Genomic DNA, 17,387 nt, shown 5'->3' with positions numbered 1-17,387 from the left:
AGAGACCTCACTCAGTAAGGGCCATAAGGGCCCTTCTCCAGGACTGTTTGAGTGTCCTGATAGCATGGTAGCTGACTTCCCTCAAGCAAGAGATCCTAGAGAGAGCAAGACAGAAGCCACAATGACCTAGCTCTCAAAAGAAGTGCCTGTTACTTCCACTGTACTCTATTGGTCACATAGACCAGCCCTGACTCAATATGGAAGGAGGTTACACAAGAGCATGAATACCAGAAGGGCAGGATCATTGAGGGCCATCTTGGAGGCTGTCTGAAATCATATCTATTTTTTTTTATTTTGAAAAATTTCAAACACATACAAAAGTAGGAAAAGTAGAACAATGAACGCCCATACACCCATCATCCATATTCAGTAATTATCAAGGAAATGCTATTATTTTATATTGTATAACTCTTCCTGAGAAACACATGATCCTGTCACCCCATTCTCCATCCCACATCCTATACTCCCTATCCCCCCCCCAATCTAACTTTCCTTCCACCCCGGTGTTCCAAGCTCTCTCCTCTCCCTTTCTCCTTTCTGCAACGTTTTAAGGGGTAGGGATGAGACAGATAACTAAGAAAAAAGAAGGCTCCTTATGCTGTATGTTAGTTTCAAGTGTGGGTGCCTGCAGTTTGGTGGGGTCAACGTAGATACAGTCCACAGTAAATCTTTCTCTTTAGCTCACTTTGAAGAAACCATACCCTTTTTAAAACTTTAATGTGCATATAAATTTCCTGGAGATCTTGTTAACATGCAGATTCTGATCCAGTAGGTCTGGGGTGGGACCTGAGAGTCTATAGTCTAACAAGCTTCCAGGTGATGCCAATGTTGGTGAGTTGCAAGGATCTAGTGCATGCTGTCCAAAGCAGTAGCCACCACCCATATGTGACTATTTAAATTAATTACAATTAAATAACATTATAAATCAGTTCCTCAGTTTCATTAGCCATGTTGCAAACGCTCAATGGCAACACATGGCTAGCTGCCCTATTGGGCAGTAGAAACCAAAAACAACCAAACCCATTGCCTTTGAGGCAATTCTGACTCGTAGTGACCCTACAGGACAGAGTAGAACTGCCCCATAGGTTTTTCAAGGAACAGCTGGTAAATTCGAACTGGTGACCTTTCAATTAGCAGCCTGAGCTCTTAACCACTGCGCCATCAGGGATAGTACCTATAGCTAAAGAACATTTCCATCACCACAGAAAGTTCTGTTGGGTAGTACTGGTCTAGAGATTGACTCATAATAACTCTGCTTTCTAGACCAGAACAACTATTTATTCACAACAGAAGAGGACTTGAGCAGGAATGGATCAACCCATTGTTCTTAAATACAGTTTGGCAATTGGTCCCATCCCACTTGGAGCAAAGGATAATGAAGAAAACCAAAGACGCAAGGAAAATATTAGCCCAAGGGACTAAAGGATCACATGAACCACAGACTCCACCAGCTTGAGATCAGAAGAGCTAGATGGTGCCTGGCTACCACCAATGACCGCTCTAACAGGGAACACAACAGAGAGTCCCAGACAGAGCAGGAGAAAAGTGTGGAGCAGAACTCAAATTCATGTAAAAAGACCAAACTTAATGGTCTGACAGAGACTGGAGGAACCCCTGAAACTATGGCCCCCAGAGGCATTGTTAACCCAGAGCTGAAACCATTCCCAAAGCCCACTCTTCAAAAATCAGAAGGACTATAAAACAAACAAACAAAAAATACACACGAAGAGGGCACTTCTTAGTTCAGTCAGATGCATGAGACCAAATGGGTGGCTGCTGTCTAGAGGCAGGATAAAAAGGCAGGAAGGAACAGGAACTGATCGAATGAACACAGAGACCTGGGGTGGAAAGGGAGAGCATGCTGTCACATTGTGGGGATTGCAACTAATGTCACAAAACAACATGTGTGTAAATTTTTGTATCAGAAATTAATTTGAGATGTAAACTCTCACCTAATGCACAATTTTAAAAAAAGGAGAAATACGTTTTGGAAGGTTGTTTGGTCAGTTCAGCTTTTGAGCAAAAGAGGTTGGCTGTTCTAAGATATATGTCTACCAGATTATGAGACTGGGTGAAATACTTTCCTCAGCACTTTTTTTTTTTTCTGTCTCAATAACTGGTGCTAGAGAATGCTGGGGCAAGACACCTTATTGAGAAGCTTTTTTTTTTAATTTTTATTGTACTTTAAGTGAAAGTTTACAAATCAAGTCAGTCTCTCACACAAAAACTTATATACACCTTTCTAGATACTCGTAATTGCTCTCCCCCTAATGAGACAACCCGTTCCCTCCCTCCACTCTCTCTTTTCCTGTCCACTTCACCAGCTTCTAACCCCTTCTACCCTCTCATCTCCCCTCCAGGGAGGAGATGCCAACATAGTCTCAAGTGTCCACCTGATCCAAGAAGCTCACTCTTCACCAGCATCCCTCTCCAACCCATTGTCCTGTCCAATCCCTGTCTGAAGAGTTGGCTTTGGGAATGATTCCTGTCCTGAGCCAACAGAAGGTCTGGGGGCCATGACAACCGGGGTCCTTCTAGTCTTAGTCAGACCATTAAGTCTGGTCTTTTTACAGGAGTTTGGGGTCTGCATCCCACTGCTCTCCTGCTCCCTCAGGGGTTCTCTGTTGTGTTCCCTGTCAGGGCAGTCATCGGTTGTAGCCGGGCACCATCTAGCTCTTCTGGTCTCAGGCTGATGTAGTCTCTGGTTTATGTGGCCCTTTCTGTCTCTTGGGCTCATAATTACCTTGTGTCCTTGGTGTTCTTCATTCTCCTTTGATCCAGGTGGATTGAGACCAATTGATGCATCTTTGATGGCCGCTTGCTAGCATTTAAGATCCCAGATGCCTCTCTCCAAGGTGGGATGCAGGATGTTTTCTTAATAGATTTTATTATGCCAATTGACTTAGATGTCCCCTGAAACCATGGTCCCCAAACCCCTGCCCCTGCTATGCTGGCCTTCAAAGCATTCAGTTTATTCCGGAAACTTCTTTGCTTTTGGTTGAGTCTGGTTGTGGTGACCTCGCCTGTATTGTGTGTTGTCTTTCCTGTCACCTAAAGTAGTTTTTATTTACTATCTAATTAGTGAGTACCCCCTCCCACCCTCCCTCCCTCCCCCTCTCCCTCCCTCTCCCCCCTTGTAACCATCAAAGAATACTTTCTTCTCTGTTTAAACTATTTCTTGAGTTCTTATAACAGTGCTCTTATGCAATATTTGTCCTTTTGCAACTAATTTCACTCAGCATACTGCCTTCCAGATTCCTCCATGTTATGAAATGTTTCACAGATTCATCACTGTTCTTTATCAATGCGTAGTATTCCATTGTGTGAATATACCATAATTTATTTATCCATTCATCTGTTGATGGGCACCTTGGTTGCTTCCATCTTTTTGCTATTATAAGCAGTGCTGCAATGAACATGGGTGTGCATATATCTGTTCATGTAAAGGCTCTTATTTCTCCAGGATATATTCCAAGGAGTGGGATTGCTGGATCGTATGGTAGTTCTATTTCTAGCTTTTAAAGGAAGCCCAAATCGATTTCCAAAGTGGTTGTACCATTTTACATTCCCACCAGCAGTATATAAGTGTTCCAATCTCTCCACAGCCTCTCCAACATTTATTATTTTGTGTTTTTTGGATTAATGCCAGCCTTGTTGGATTGAGATGGAATCTCACTGTAGTTTTGACTTGCATTTCTCTAATGGCTAATGATCGTGAGCATTTCCCATGTATCTGTTGGCTACCTGATTGTCTTCTTTAGTGAAGTGTCTGCTCATATCTTTTGCCCATTTTTTAATTGGTTTATTTGTCTTTTTGCAGTTGAGTGTTTGCAGTGTCACGTAGATTTTAGAGATCGGGTGCAGATCGGAAATGCCATAGCTAAAAACTTTCCCAGTCTGTAGGTAATCTTTTTACTCTTTTGGTGAAGTCTTTGGATGAGCATACCAAACCCAAAACCAAACAGAGTGCCATAGAGTCGATTCCAACTCATAGCGACCCCACAGGACAGAGTAGAGCTGCCCCATAGGGTTTCCAAGGCGCACCTGGCGGATTCAAACTGCTAACCCTTTGGTTAGCAGCTGTGGCACTTAACCAGTACACCACCAAGGTTTCCTGGATGAGCATAGGTGTTTGATTTTTAGGAGCTCCCAGTTATCTAGTTTTTCTTCTGCATTGTTAGTAATGTTTTGTATACTGTTTATGCCATGTGTTAGGGCTCCTAGCGTTGTCCCTATTTTTTCTTCCATGGTCTTTATTGTTTTAGATTTTATATTTAGGTCTTTGATCCATTTTGAGCTTGTTTTTGTGCATGGAGTGAGGTATGGGTCTTGTTTCATTTTTTGCAGATGGATATCCACTTATGCCAGCACCATTTGTTAAGAAGACTGTCTTTTCCCCATTTAACTGTTTTGGGCCTTTGTCAAATATCAGCTGCTCATATGTGGATGGATCTATGTCTGGATTCTCAATTCTGTTCCATTGGTCTATGTATCTGTTGTTGTACCAGTACCAGACTGTTTTGACTACTGTGGTGGTATAATAGGCTCTAAAATCAGGTAGAGTAAGGCCTCCCACTTTGTTCTCTTTTTTCAGTAATGTTTTACTTATCTGGGGCCTCTTTCCCTTCCATATGAAGTTTGTGATTTGTTTCCCTATCTCATTAAAGAATGTTGTTGGAATTTGGATCGGAATTGTACTAAATGTATAGATAGCTTTTGGTAGAATAGACATTTTTATAATGTTAACTCTTCCTATCCATGAGCAAGGTATGTTTTTCCACTTACATAGGTCTCTTTTGGTTTCTCGCGGAAGTGTTTTGTAGTTTTCTTTGTATAAGTCTTTTACATCTCTGGTAAGATTTATTCCTAAGTATTTTATCTTCTTGGGGGCTACTGTAAATGGTATTGATTTGGTGATTTCCCCTTCGATGTTCTTTTTGTTAGTGTAGAGGAATCCAAGTGATTTTTGTATGTTTACCTTGTATCCTGATACTCTGCTGAACTCTTCTATTAGTTTCAGTAGTTTTCTTGAGGATTCTTTAGGGTTTTCTGTGAATAAGATCATGTCATCTGCAAATAGAGATACTTTACTTCTTCCTTGCCAATCAGGATGCCCTTTATTTCTTTGTCTAGCCTAACTGCTCTGGCTAGGACCTCCAGCACAATGTTGAATAAGAGCGGTGATAAAGGGTATCCTTGTCTGGTTCCCCGTTCTCAAGCGGAATAAGAAGCTATCTTTTTTCAAAAAATAACTAAAAAAATTTTTGGAGACATTGAGGCTGGATGAACCCCCGAAACTATTGCCCTGATATAATTTTTAAACCTTAAATTAAAAATATCCCTTGAAGCCTTCTTTAAACTAAACAATACCCCCCAAAAACCAAACCTGCTGCCGTCAAGTCCATTCCAACTCAGAGGGACTCTATAGGACAGAATAGAACTGCTCCATAGGGTTTCAGAGGAGCAGCTGGTGGATTAGAGCTGCCAACTTTTGGTTAGCAGCTAAGCTCTTAACCACTGTGCCACCAGGGCTCCAAACTAAACAATAGGTAGCTAAGTTAATAAAGAATGTTTGCCTTGAGCACTGCGTTCTTTTAAAGAATGATTTATATGGGATCAAAATGACACCACCAACTAGAAAGATCAGATAGTAAGCTTAGGGTGCAGTGAGCTTACGTTAATGGGGGAGGAACAATATGGAAAAGGAGAGAAAATGGTTGCACAACTTAAAGAATGTAGTTAATGTCACTGAATTGTGCATGTAGAAATTGTTGAATTGGTATATGTTTTGCTGCATATATTTTCAAAAACAAAAAAGTGAAAAAATAAGATGTTTTGTGCTAGAGAATGCGCAAACTTTTATAATGTGATATGAATCTAAATTTGGTTGGATTAGAGGTGCTGCAGTGTAATGAATTACTTAATATGGAATAGTCTATGACTCACACACAATGACTGGGTGGGACTATGCAAATAAGGTATAGGCAATCCTAATGAAGTGATTCATCAGTTTTGCCACCCCACTAGGCTTAAAATGAGCCATCCCAGAGGTGGGAGGAGAGTATCCCACCACCACCAAAAAAAAAAAGAACCAGGAGCAGAGCATACCCTTTGGACCAGGGATCCCTGCACTGAGAAGCTCCTAAAACCAGGAGACCAAGAGAGCAAGCTGAAACACTAAAGATAGCAGAAGCAGTGGCAGAGAAACCGCATCAGCGAATGAAGAAAGCTGAGCACCTTTGGGAAGGCAGCTTGCTAGCAGAGTAGGGTGTCTCTGGGCACTTGGTGGAGCTAGGTTTGCCAGCCCACAGAGCTAGAGCTGAGCACCTTCACATAAGGCTTAGTAGGGGAGAGGGGTGCCTTGGCACACTTATTGGCAGAACTAAAAGAGTTTTGTAATACTTGCTTGAGCAGGGTAGAGGCCAAGGGCCAGAGAGAGGCATGCCTGCGGGCACGGCTAAAAAGAGGCTGGGCTGATCAAAAAGTGTATCCTGAGCATTCCTGAACCTGAATTGTAACCTGTTATTATTTCCCTAATAAACCCTGTAATTGTGAGTATTGTCTGTGAGTTCAGTGTGGCCATTGCAATGAATTATTGAACTCAGCAGAGAAGTAGAGAGTGCCATGGGAGGGATGGTTGGTGTCAGAGCTGGTAAAGATGGCGGAGAGAGGAGGTATGTCTGACCTCTGCCTCAAAGGAGTCAGCTTTGGCCTGTTGGTCCTGATTCTCCTTTCCACTTTTGAAGTTAGAGGAGGTCAGATGCCTTTGCTATGCCATTTTTACATATACATTTCTTAAGATAATTTTTTTTTATTGTGGTAAAATATATAACAAAAATTTTGCCATCTTTAAGTGTTCAATGCAGTGACATTAATTATACTTGCAATGTTGTGCAGCCATCACCACTATCCATTTCCAAAAGTTTTACCTCATACCAAACAGAAACTCAGTACCCCTTCTGCTGAAACTCTCTTCACTCCCTCTCCTCAGTCCCTGGTAACCACTAATAAACTTTGGTCCCTATACATTTGTCTATTCTAGATATATAAGTGGGATCATACAGTATCTGTCCTTTTGGGTCTGACTTATTGCTCTCAGCACAACGTTTTCAAGGTTGGTTCATTGTAGCGTATATCAGAACTTCATTACTCTTTATGGCTGGATAATAAATAAATAATAAACACTTTATTTATCCAACCCTCTGTTGATGAACACTTGGATTGTTTCCGCATTTTGGCTGTTTGTAAATAGTGCTGCAGTGAACATTGGTGTATAAGTAGCTGAGTCCCTGCTTTCAAGTCTTTTGAGTATATACCTAGGAGTGCAATTGCTGGGTTATAGGCTGGTGGCACAGTGGTCAAAGAGCTTTGGCTGCTGACCAAAAGTTGGAAGTTCAAATCCACCAGCTGTTCCTTGGAAACTCTATGGAGCAATTCTACTCTGTCCTATTGGTTTGCTATGAGTCAGAATGACCCAATGGCAACCGGTTTGGTTTTTTTTTTTTCTTTTTTTTATGGTTAACTGTGGAGTCCCTGGGTGGTATAAACAGTTGACATACTTGGCTGCTAACTGAAAGTTTGGAGGTTTGAGTCCATCCAGAGGTGCCTCAGAAGAAAAGTCTGGTGATCTATTTCAAAAAAATCAGCCACTGAAAACACTATGGAGCACCGCTCTACTCTGACACACATGGCGTTGCTGTAAGTCGGAATCAACTCAATGGCAACGGGTTTAAAAAAAAAATTTTTTTTTCTTTAGTACTTTAGATGAAGGTTAACAGAGCAAATTAGTTTCTTATTAAACAATTAATACACATATTGTTTTGTGACGTTGGTTGCGAACCCCATATCATGTCAACATTCTCCCCTTCTTGACCTTGGAAAAAAAAAATTTTTGATGGTAATTGTATGTTTGAAGAAACACTAAACTGTTTTCCACAGTGACTGTACCATTTTGTATTCCCACCAGCAATGGATGAGGGTTCCAATTTCTCCACAACCTCAACACTTGTTATTCTGCATTTTTTCTAATAATAGCCATCCTGGGGCAGGGGTGAAGTGGTACCTGGTACCTCATAGTGGTTTTTATTTGCATTTCCTCAGGGACTAATGATGGTGAGCATCTTTTTATGTGCTTATTGGCCATTCGTATATCTTCTTTGGAGAAAGGTCTTTTCAAGTCCTTTCCCATTTTTTTAATTGTTTTGTTTGTCTTCTGGTTATTGAGTTAGAAGAATTTTTAAATAATCTGGATAGTAAACCCATATCCAATATATGGTTCCCAAATATTTTTTCCCATTCTTTAGGTTGTGTTTTTACTTCCTTGATAAAGTCCTTTGATGCTCTAGAGTTTTTAATTTTGGTGAAGCCCAATTTATCTTTTTTTTTCATTTATTGCTTGTGCTTTTGGTGTAAGAAGCTAACTTTTGCCTCATTTTTAAAGACTCCATGTGATTGGCCACCCTTCTTTTAGGACAAAGTAGTCCAATTTGCTGGTCACACTTAGGTGTTTCTTTCTGTGATAGCGTTTCATGTTGTATATGTGTCCTTATAGCAGTTTTCATATGGTATTTTAATCGTCTGTTTACATATCTGCTTCCACATTAGACAGTAAGCTCCTTGAGAACAGGGATTTGCCATGGGCCTGGCTTTTAATAGGCATTCAAAATATGTTTGTTGAGTTAATTCATTCATTCATAATTGTATCATGTTAATCTCCTCAATACCTGATGTAGGGGTAAAGATGGAGCATAGGTTTTGGGCTCAGACACGTCATACCTACGTACTAGCTGTGTGCCTTTTGGTATTTCACTTCCTCTATTTTTATTAAAGTCACTACATTATCCGTAAAACGGGAACAAAAATAACATCTGGGCTTACTTCACGGGGTTATTTTGAGGATCAAATGAGCTAACAGTAGTAAAACTGCTTTATCGTTTACAATTATTATCTTTTTTAAAAAATCCTAGTTTTCTTTTTTTTTTATTGTTCTTTAGATGAAGGGTTATAGAGCAAACCAGTTTCTCATTAAACAACGGATACACATATTGTTTTGTAACATTGGTTGTCAGCCCCGTGACATGGGAACACTCTCCCCTTTTTCCATCTTGGATTCCCCATTACAAGCTTTCCTGTACCCTCCTGCCTTCTTGTCCTTGCCTCTGGGCTGGTGAGCCCATTTAGTCCTGTTTTGTTTTATGGGGATCTCTAATCTTTGGCTTTGTTTGGATCACCTTTCTTGGGAATAGGCATAAATATGGATCTCTTCCAGTCAGTTGGCCAGGTAGCTGCCTTCCAAATTTTTTGGCATAGAGGAGTGAGCACTTCCAGTGCCACATTGGTTTGTAAAAACATCTCAATTGGTATTCTGTCAATTCCCAGAAACTTGTTTTTCACCAATGCCTTCAGTACAGCTTGGACTCGTTTCTTCAGTATCATTGGTTCCTAATCATATGTTACCTCCTGAAATTCTTGAACATGGACCAATTCTTTTTGGTATAGTAACTCTGTATTCCTGCCATCTTTTTTTTGATGCTTCCTGCATCATTTAATATTTTCCACATTGAATCCTTCAGTATTACAATTTGAGGCTTGAATTTTTTCTTCAGTTCTTTCGGCTTGAGAAATGCTGAGTGTGTTCTTTCCTTTGGGTTTTTTATCTTCAGGTCTTTGTACATGTTGATCACAATACTTTGTCTTCTTGAGCTGCCCTTTGAAATCTTCTGTTCAGCTCTTTTACTTCATCATTTTTTCCAACCAAATGTGGAAATTATCAAACAATATCACTAATATCACATGCAAGCAAAATTTGGTGATCATTCAAAAGGAACTATAGCAGTATATCAACAGGGAACTGCCAGAAATTCAAGCAGGATTTAGAAGAGAACGGGGAACCAGGGATATCATTGCTGATGCCAGATGGATCCTGGCTGAAAGCAGAGAATACCAGAAACATGTTTACCTGTGTTTTATTGACTATGCTAAGGCATTCAACTGTGTGGATCATAGCAAATTATGGGTAATATTGTGGAGAATGGAACTTCAGAGCACTTAATCGTGCTCATGAGGAATCTGTACATGGATCAAGAGGCAGTCCTTTAAACAGAACAAGGGGATACTGCATGGTTTAAAGTCAGGAAAGGTGTGCATCAGGGTTGTATCCTTTCACCATACCTATTCAATCTGTATGCTGAGCCAATAATACAAGAAGCTGGACTATATGAAGAAGAACAGGGCGTCAGGATTGGAGGAAGACTCATTAACAACCTGTGTTATGCAGATGACACAAGCTTCCTTGCTGAAAGTGGAGAGGACTTGAAGCACTTACTGATGAAGATCAGAGACCATAGCCTTCAGTATGGATCACACCTCAACGTAAAGAAAACAAAAATCCTTACAACTGGACCAATGAGCAACATCATGAAAAACAGAGAAAAGATTGAGGTTATCAAGGATTTCATTTTACTTGGATCCACAATCAACACTCATGGAAGCAGCAGTCAAGAAATCAAAAGACATTGGGCAAATTTGCTGCAAAAGGCCTCTTTCAAGTGTTGAAAAGCAAAGATGTCACCTTGAAGACTAAGGTGCTCCTGACCCAAGCCACAGTGTTTTCAACTGCCTCAAAGGAATGCGAAAGCTGGACAATGAATAAGGAAGGCTGAAGAAGAATTGATGCCTTTGAATTGTGGTGTTGGCGAAGAATACTGAATATACCATGGACTGCCAAAAGAATGAACAAGTCTGTCTTGGAAGAAGTACAGCCAGAATGCTCCTTAGAAGCAAGGATGGCAAGACCATGTCTCACATACTTTGGATATGTTATCAGGAAGGATCAGTCCCAGGAGAAGGACATCATGCCTGGTAAAATAGAAGGTCAGTGAAAAAGAGGAAGGCCCTCAATGAGATGAATTGACACAGTGGCTACAACAATGGGCTCAAACTTTGGAACAATTATGAGGATGGTGCAGGACTGGGCAGTGTTGCGTTCTGTTGTGCATAGTGTTGCTGTGAGTTGGACCCACCTCAACGGCACCTAACAAAAACAACAATTTTTGGCTGAAGGTTGAGCCTCAGGAGTGACTTCATTACTGCACTAAAATGGTACCTGGGGGCCATACTCTCAGACTTTCTCCAGTCTCGGTCAGACAAGTAAATTTGGTCTTTAAAAAATCCTGATTTTCTTGATGAAAGTTAGGAGACACACTGGTCTCAATGTCAACACGTGTACAGATTATGTTGCACAATTGTCTACCTCGTTCCCACATTCTTCGGCATTGTCTGTTTGGAACATTCATTCATATTTTCAAATCCTCCATCTCTGGCCTATTATTTATTTATTTATTTTGGGGGCTATTTTCTTTTTTGCCTATCTTTTACAATTTTAAAAAGATTTTCATATTTAAATTTTTAAAAAAATGTTAAATATTTTAGATATTCTTGAAGTTTGCTGAGAACTCCAGTGGCATTACTAACATCAGCACAGCTTTTGTAGTTCCTAGAGGGTCTCCCAAAAGAGAATAGCTCTAAAATGAGGTTATTTCAAGGGGTAGGGGAGGAGGTAAGCAATAAAGATGAGTCTTTTGCAAAGTATTGCTTAACGGGCTGAAATTTAAGTCCTCGTAATTGGGTTGAGCCCTTTCTATATCTAGCCATTGAGTTATGTTTCCGTTTTTGGTTTATTCCTGAAAGTGCACAATCTGGAGGATTCCTGCTGCCTGCCTCACACCTCCATAAGCCATAGCTTGTTTCATTGACCCTCTTAACCTTTTAACTTGTCCCTTAGTATGCTCATGCATTAATTTATTAACTGTCCAACCAACACTAAACCCACTGCTATCTAGTTGATTCTAACTCACAGCAATCCTATAGGACACAGTAGAACTACCCTATAGGGTTTCCAAGGCTGTAAATCTTGTACCTAAGCAGACTGCCACATGTCGTTCTCCCATGGAGCAGCTGGTGGGTTTGAACCACTGACCTTTCAATTAGCAGCCAAGTGCCTAACCATTGCACTACCAGGCTCCTTATTAAGTGCCACCCCGTCGAACCAAACCAAACCCATTGCTGTCAAGTTGATTCAAATTCATAGAGTAGAACTGCCCCATACTGTTTCCATGGAGTGGCTGGTAGACTCAAACTGCTGACCTTTTGATTAGCAGCCAAACTTTTAACAACTGCACCACCAAGGCTCCTATTAACTGCCCAGCAGGCAAATATTTCTTCTTTTTTGGACACTGACACTTGACTCCCTTTTTGTCACTCCTTACACGTATCCACCTCAACCTTGAACATTTTTGAAGCTCCACTTGATCTGCAGAAACCACAAGGATGTGGATATTAACCAGGGGGCAGAAGAGGAGTCCCTGGCATGGGTGGAGGGGTATGATAGATAGTTTTCAGTCTCCTGGGCTCTTCAGGTTTGAAGACTTGGGAAAGCAAACCTGTCTAATAGATCCAAAGGCACCTTCTTTAATCTACAGCTCATGTTCTCAGTCAGGGCTATCCTGCCTCGGTAGAGGGGACCATCCCAGATGACCAAATCATAAATATTTTATTGACTTTTGATACCCACACATGGATATCTCAAAATAGTCTTGCACTGAGTCATCAGATGTGTCTTTGAAATATGGCTGACAAATAAATTCATGGTTCAAAATGTTATTTTGGCCTCTAGGGGCAGGGTTCGTCTACCACTGTCAGGCTGCAGCTGACCAGACATCCCAGAGATGGAAGACTTTGGTCACGAGGCATTGTTACAAACAAGACTCTCCTGGAAGACCTGCTGCAACACCTGCTGTGTGAGCCTGGCTAACCAGGAGGTCCTCTAAGAGAAGTTTGGTACTTTTTTTATTAAGAAGATTTGTCATAAGTCTGAAAATCTTTTCATGTACACACAACCCTCTCTTTTGATTGGCCTCTACTTAATTAAATCCTAGCTTATGCTGAGACTTCTCAGCTAATTGCCTTATCATATGAATCCTTGACTAGTTTGTGTTGTATTCCAGTTTAGGCAGTAAGTGCTCTGATGAATTTGGGAGGGATTATAGTTAAACTAAGGAGCCTTGGTGACATAATGGTTAAGCGCTCAGCTGCGAACCTAAAGGTTGGCGGTTTGAACTCACCAGCTGCTCTGGAGGAGAAAGACCTGAAGATCTGTTCCCATAAAGATTACAACCTAGAAAACCCAAAAGGGCAGCTCTATTCTGTCACATTGGGTCATTCTGGGGCAAAAATCAATTCCATGGCACCTAACAACAACACATAGCTCAACTAAAGTTTCACATATTGTTAAAGATTTTCCTCTTCTCATTGTGCTTTATGGGTCCTTACCTACTAGTTCGTGTTTCACGTTTCTACTCTTCAACCACTCATATGGGTCTTAGCAAATTCTCAGGCTAATTGTAGTGCTAGCCAGGCTGGGTCTTGCCCAAAATGAGAGAACTTTAGAGTACTAACGCTGAAAGAGACCTTAGCAGTCAAGTTGACAAGCTGGTTAATGGTAGAGCTGAGTTAAGAACCTGAAGAGGGAAGGTAGATTTATGTGTAAGAGTAGTTTCTGGAGCCAGGCTTCTTGGAATCAAATCCTGGCTCTATCACTCATTGACTTGAGCCAGCTACTTAACCTGTAAAATGGGGATAAAAATACATAATCTAACGAAGGAAACCCTGGTGGGGTAGTGGTTAAGAGCTACAGCTACTAACCAAAAGGTTGGCAGTTCGAATCCACCAGGTGCTCCTTGGAAACTCTATGGGGCGGTTCTACCCTGCCCTATAGGGTCACTATGAGTTCGGAATTGACTCTATGGCAACAGGTTTTAATCTAATGGGGTTGATGTGAAAATTTAATAAGTTAATACATGCAAAGCGCCTTGAACAGAGTCTCTAAGGTTCAATGTTGTTGTTGTTAGCTCACATCAAGAAGACTCCAACTCATGGCAACTGCATGTACAATAGAACAAAACCCTTCGCGGTCCTGTATCATCCTTATAATCGCTGGCATGTTTGAGTCCATCATTGCGGCCATTGAGCCAATTCATTTTACCAGGGGTTTTCCTCCCCCTCGTTGGCCCTCTACTTCACCAAATAATGGTATTCCCCACCAGCAATTGATTCCTCCTGATGACATGTCCAAAGCAAGCAAGTTAGACAATGTTCAATTGTAATCCACAAGGTTTTCATTGGCTAATTTTCAGAAGTAGATTGCCAGGCCTTTCTTAGTCTATCTTTCAGGTCTGTCTTAGTCTGGAAGCTCCCCTGAAACCTGTCCAGCACGGGCGATCCTGCTGGTATTTGAAATACCGGAACCATAGCTTCCAGCATTACAGCAACATGCAAGCCACCACTGTATGACAAACTGACAGACAGGTGGTGGGTAATGCACACAGAAGGCACTTTATAAATGTGGGGAGATTGTCTCCTGCATCCTTGTTGAGGATTCAATGCATCATGCTACTTCCAGGGATAGTGCAGAGCAGATAGAACTGGGAAAAATCTGTGATCTGTGACCCTCTCCAGGGTCTGCATTCCAGGGTTCCAGGCCAGGCTATGGGCAGAGCAGAGTTCTAGATGTCATGAATGGGAGGCTAGGATTAGGGAGCCAATGTAGGGGCTGAAGGAGCAGAGAATGCCTGGGGCCAGTAATCTAGCAGTCAGTTCCTGTGAGGGCACACACCAGAGCGGCAGGAAGGGCAAGGTCTGGCTCCCCAAAACAGGCAGCAGTTTCTTTAAAACCACAGGCAAAGGAAGCCCTGTTGTACTCAGTTTGGGTCAGAGCATAACTGGAGTATCATGTTCGGTTCTGGGCAACTTATTCACAGTCTGGAGCACAGCCAGAGGGAGTTAATGGAGTGGTGTGCAGGCCGGTAATCATTTCCTGTGGATTCACTCACAAACATCTGCTGAGCCATCGGGCAGGGCGCTGTGTAATACGCTTGCTTGTGGGTGAGGCTGGGTGGAGTGGGATGCAAATATGCTTTAGAAATAGTTTCTTCCCTTTAGAAGCTAGAAAGTAAGAGGCGTGGATTTCATTCTATTTAACAAACATTTATCAATTGCCTATTATGTTCAGGATCCTACCTAGGCGATACAGCCTTTGTGGCTCAGTGGAAAGAGCACTGAACAGAGAGCTGGGTTCTGGTCTCACCCCTGTCGTCAACTAGCTGTGTGGCTGTGGATCAATTACTTTGGGCCTCAGTTTTCCCACATATAAAATAGGAGTTATGACACCTGCCCTATTGAAAGTACAAAATCCAGGGCTCCTGACCTCATGAATCAGAATGGGGGAAATCTGGATAGCATTCTGATGATTAGGGTGGTTGAGAAACACTACCCTTTAGGGTAGTGTTCTCCATCCTTTAGGGTGGTGTTTCTCAACCAGGCCTCAGCCGGGCCTCAGACTGTCTAAGTCAGAATCTCCAAGGAACTTGCTTAATTGGAACCAAAAAACCAAACCCATTGCCATCAAGTGGATTCTGACTCAAAGTGACCCTATAAGACACAGTAGAACTGCTCCATAGACTTTCCAAGGAGTGCCTGGTGGATTTGAACTGCCAACCTATTGGTTAGCATCTGTAGCTCTTAACCACTATGCCACCAGGGTTTCCAAATGTTTAATAAGACCCAATTATATTCAGCTTTGAATTTTTGTTAATATTATGTGTTTTCATTAATGGAAGCATTCTAAGTCATTGAGTGTTGTTGAATTTTTGGTAGGTGGTATGGACTTTCTTTTTTTTGTCCCCTCTAACAACCCTACCCTTCAAGTCCAGAAGGACATACATTTTCCCACTAATTCTACCCCAGATGCCCCCTAGAGTTCAGAGGGACATACGGTGTCCCAAAGAAAAAATTCCAAAATTTCTTCTACCAAAATTGCACACACCTTATACAACAACCTGTAGAAACAGTAATTTGCAGCAAGCATCTATTTTTTTCGTTTCAAACAGTCATGAAGGCCTCTGACTTGTGGCAGCATGCACTTTCAGTGGGAAAGCAGCTTTTCAATAAACCTGAGAGGCAGAAAAAGTAGGTGGGCAACCATAGAGACCAACAGTTATGAAAGGCTTAAAAAGAGGATCCCAGGGTCCACCCTGGATTTACTTAGAATCTCTGGAGATGGAGGCCTGGCAATCTATATCTAAGGTGAATTCAGGTGATTCTGTGCACCCCCAAAATTGAGAGCCTATGTTATAGAATTTTTGTGAGGAATAAATGAGGATATTTGGTGGCTCATATGTGAGGGATGATTAGCAAGGGGCCCTTTTTCCTTGGAAAGAGGTTATAGTAACCACCTGTGAAAGTTGAAGAATGTGTATTAGTCAGAATCCTTGGAACTACAAAGAAGAGTCCTACCTGACAGGTTTCAAGGAGGGAGGTTTATTGTAGGAACTCACAGCGTAGCTGGTAAGTGATCTTATGACCTGTAGTCTCTGTTAACCCCATGCTTCTAAGACTTAGAAGACTGAAACAGTGGGTTGAAACAGCACAAAGAGGTGCGAAACCCGAAACTTGTGGGTTCTACCAGGATGTTTATTTCCCACAGAGAGGCTTTGAATGAGTCAAATTGCTACCATCCAATATGACGCATCCTTTTGGGCAGAATTCTTATCAAACCCCTTCCTTTGGCCTCTGTGTGCCCCACCCACGCATGGTTAATTTCAGCACGTGGTCAGTTTCCCATCCAGTCAGCTGTAGTCAGAGCAACAGAATTGGTTTTGCTCAAGATATATGGCATAAACCATAACAACTTGGGGTCCTGCTTTCTCCTGAAAAGTGAGGTGGTTCTGTTGAGAGTAATGGAAAAATTTGGGAATGGATAAGGGTGATGATGAACATGATGAACGTAATGTCACTACACTCTACAAGTAAAGATTATTGAAATGGCAATTGTTTTATTACATAAATATTTACCACAATAAAAAATATTAAAAAACAAAAACTATTGCTTTTTGTATATTAAATTTATAACTATCCACAAAAAAGAAAGAAAAATGAGGAGGGAAAATCTTAAAAAGTAACCCCTTTGAAGCTTCATGGTTTGTCTAGTACAGGTTTTCATGAGGAAGAGGGAGTAATAGGGAGTATGGCTCTAAAATTTGGTCATAAAGACCCTTTTGCAAAACCAATGGATTTTCTCCCTCTAAACATATGGTCAGAGACATATACATTTTTTGGGAGGGGCATGAACCTTGTAAGGCCCATTCATGGATTCCTGGGTTGAGAATCTCTGCTATAGAAATGACAGAGAAGCAGATTTCCATTCCATATATAGAAACATTGTCTAACATTTCAACTGTCCAATAATGGATAGGCATCTTAAGGTAGTTGAATGCCCCAACACTAGAAGCATTCAAGCAGGGGTTGGATGATCACTTTGTACAGATGTTCAT

This window comes from Loxodonta africana, chromosome 3, assembly GCF_030014295.1.
Source record: "Loxodonta africana isolate mLoxAfr1 chromosome 3, mLoxAfr1.hap2, whole genome shotgun sequence".
Lineage (NCBI taxonomy): Eukaryota > Metazoa > Chordata > Mammalia > Proboscidea > Elephantidae > Loxodonta > Loxodonta africana.
Note: the sequence above shows the minus strand (reverse complement) of the source record.